Genomic DNA, 2,829 nt, shown 5'->3' with positions numbered 1-2,829 from the left:
CTTTTCTGTTCACTTTAACCTCAAAGTAATTATGATTATGAATGGGCTGGGTATGGTGGCTCACACCTACAATCACAGCACCTTGGGAGACCAAGGTGGCAGGATCACTTGAGTCCTGGAGTTGAAGACCAGCCTGGGTAATATAGGAAGAGCCTGGCTCTACAAAAAGTAAAAAAAAAAAAAAAATTAGTTAGGCATGGTGGCACACACATGCAGTCCTAGCTACTTGGGAGCCTGAGACAGGAGGATTGCTTAAGCCGAAGTGTTCAAGGCTGCAGTGAGCTATGATCTTGCCCCTGCACTCTAGCCTGAGTGACAGACAAGACTTTATCTCTAAAAAGAGAGAAAAGAAAAACAATGAATTGGGTATGAATTTCTCTGTACATTTCTTTATACTTATATTACCTATGTCTATATGATTAGTAAAATCTGTGCTTATATACTTTATATAAAATGGATCATACTGTATCTATCCCTTTACAACTTAATTATATTTTTGCTAATATTATTTATGAGATTCATTCATGTTTTATGTGTAGCTATAATTCATTCATTTTATTGCTAATTTCATTTATGATTAAATCACAATGTGTAAATTCAATATTTTTTGATGACATGTTTTTGTTTCCTATTATAAAAAGTGATTGATTAAACATTCCAGTACACACTTCTTCGTGTACATGAGTAAGGGTTTCTCTAAGGTTTATACCTAAGAGAGTATGATTGCAGGAAGAATGGTAGGTTCAGATATTATTAAAATAAAATGAATGGAAGAATATACTTAGTTTCTTGAACTTGGTTTCTTTGTGTCAAGAATCATGAAAATAAATATTCAAAGGAATGTTTGTAAATTTGACTTTTTGGAAAATTTTTATGTCCTTTATGCACAGAGGCAGGAGCTATTTTTCTTCTCTGAACCCATTCTAATACGTAGAACATACTAGATGGTACCTACTATTTCATTGTTTAGAAGAGATGCGCACAGCACTCACTGGGATTATCTTATCTTATCGATAGAAGAATATTTTTATTTTTTTTCCTCAATATGACAGATCTGAGAAAATCTATAAGGATACATTGTAGAATAGCATGAGAGAGGAAAGTGAAGGAAATGGCATTTCTTTTTTTATTCCAAGTCCTATGCTATAAGATTTTTGTACAACCCTTTAATTTAATCCTTAAAAGCATATGATGTTGATATATGGCAATTTTTCTGCTTCAGAAAAAAAATTATCTCTGATTCACATAGATAATTCTTTCAAATCTGAATTCTAACCAACATTTACTTCAAAACATGGTATGAATTTGACTTGTATATATGACACTTAGGTAAACTTGATTTAATTAATAATGTATTTGGGAATGCATAGCCTAAATAATTAATATAGGTTTTGTATATTATAATCTATCTATCTTTCAAGAGTCCAAACAAATTCTAATTCATCTTTGAACCCAGTCTCCCTATGTAAGCTGACATTTTCCTTCCTCTATGCTTCTATGATCACATTTTAATATCCTGTTACAGCATACTGTAGTTGTCTAAACTATGAGTATAATATCCCTCACTGGAATTTAAGCATCTTGAAAGCCATAACCTTAAATTATGTATGTCTGGTATCTCATGTTCACCAGCTCTCAGCTAAAGGGCCAGTGCCTCAGAGGCAAATATTGAGATCACAGCATAAAAAAAGTAACACCATCAACTAAGGGAAAGGCAGTTTGATAAGCAAAGCATGGTTATCACAGGGTATTTGGGAAATCATATACTAGACCTACAGAAGTAGAGTCAGTAGGGAAGGGAAACAATGCCTAAGCCAGGACAACACCACATTCAGGTATGACATCAGAGATACAGGAGGATTTTAATAGGGGGCCTAACATATTTTGGAGAAATATGGGGACAATCTCTTTTTTTTTTTTGAGACAGAGTCTCATTCTGTTGCCCCAGGTAGAGTACAGTGTCATCACCATAGCCCACTGCAGCCTCAACCTCAAATACCTGGGCTCAAGTGATCCTCCTGCTTCAGCCTCCAGAGTAGCTGGGACTACAGGCATGTGGCACCACACACCCAGCCAATTTTTTCTATTTTTGGTAGAGACAGGGTCTAGCTTTTGCTCAGGCCGGTCTCCAACTCCTGACCTCAAGCAATCATCCCACCTCGGCCTCCCAGAGTGCTAGGACTACAGGCGTGAGCCACCATGCCCGGCCCAAAATACAGGGGACAATCTATTGTGGAGTAGCAAGGTAGCCTCAGAGTACGTTCTCAGGCCGTGAGTTATTGTCACTCTTGGGCCAATCCAGACCTTCATTCTTAAAGACTATTAGCTTTGGAAATAAACAATGAGGTTATTTGATCCAAATCTATCTATTATTTTCAAATGAGTTTGTTTGAAAATAATAGAAAGGGTCATAGAAATTTAGAAGTAACTCAAGGCAAACTCTTTATTTTACTGTCAGGAACACTCAACTGAGAATATGGTAAGCTAAGTCGCTTGAGCATGGTCAGAGAGCAAATAATTATTGAAAAAGGCAGCTCAAAATGCCAGAGAGTAGTTATCACCTATACAAATATTTAATTTTCTTTCATTTAAAAATAACTTTTAATTTTATTAAAAATACCATGGAAGAAGGTTAAACACAAAGATATAAAAGAAAGAACTCGCTTCAAGTAGCTTCAAATTAACAGTATTTTAACAATAATGATATTTTAAACAAGGTCATTGTAAAGATTTCAGTGTTTTTTAAAGTTAATTTTTTAACTTTAACCTTCATTTAAGTTAACATTGTGAGATAGGAATATCTACAAATGCAATTTAGATATTGATTAA

General features: G+C 34.8%; 1 protein-coding gene across 1 annotated transcript in view; it reads right to left on the bottom strand.

Moving 5' to 3' along the window:
* SGCZ (sarcoglycan, zeta) overlaps positions 1-2,829 on the bottom strand; it is a 1,069,593-nt gene that overhangs the window by 376,483 nt on the left and 690,281 nt on the right. The gene's annotated exons all lie outside the window — the stretch shown is intronic.

This window comes from Propithecus coquereli, unplaced genomic scaffold (genome assembly GCF_000956105.1).
Source record: "Propithecus coquereli isolate 6110/MARCELLA unplaced genomic scaffold, Pcoq_1.0 Scaffold159, whole genome shotgun sequence".
Lineage (NCBI taxonomy): Eukaryota > Metazoa > Chordata > Mammalia > Primates > Indriidae > Propithecus > Propithecus coquereli.
Note: the sequence above shows the minus strand (reverse complement) of the source record. Positions and strands in the feature narration are given on the sequence as shown.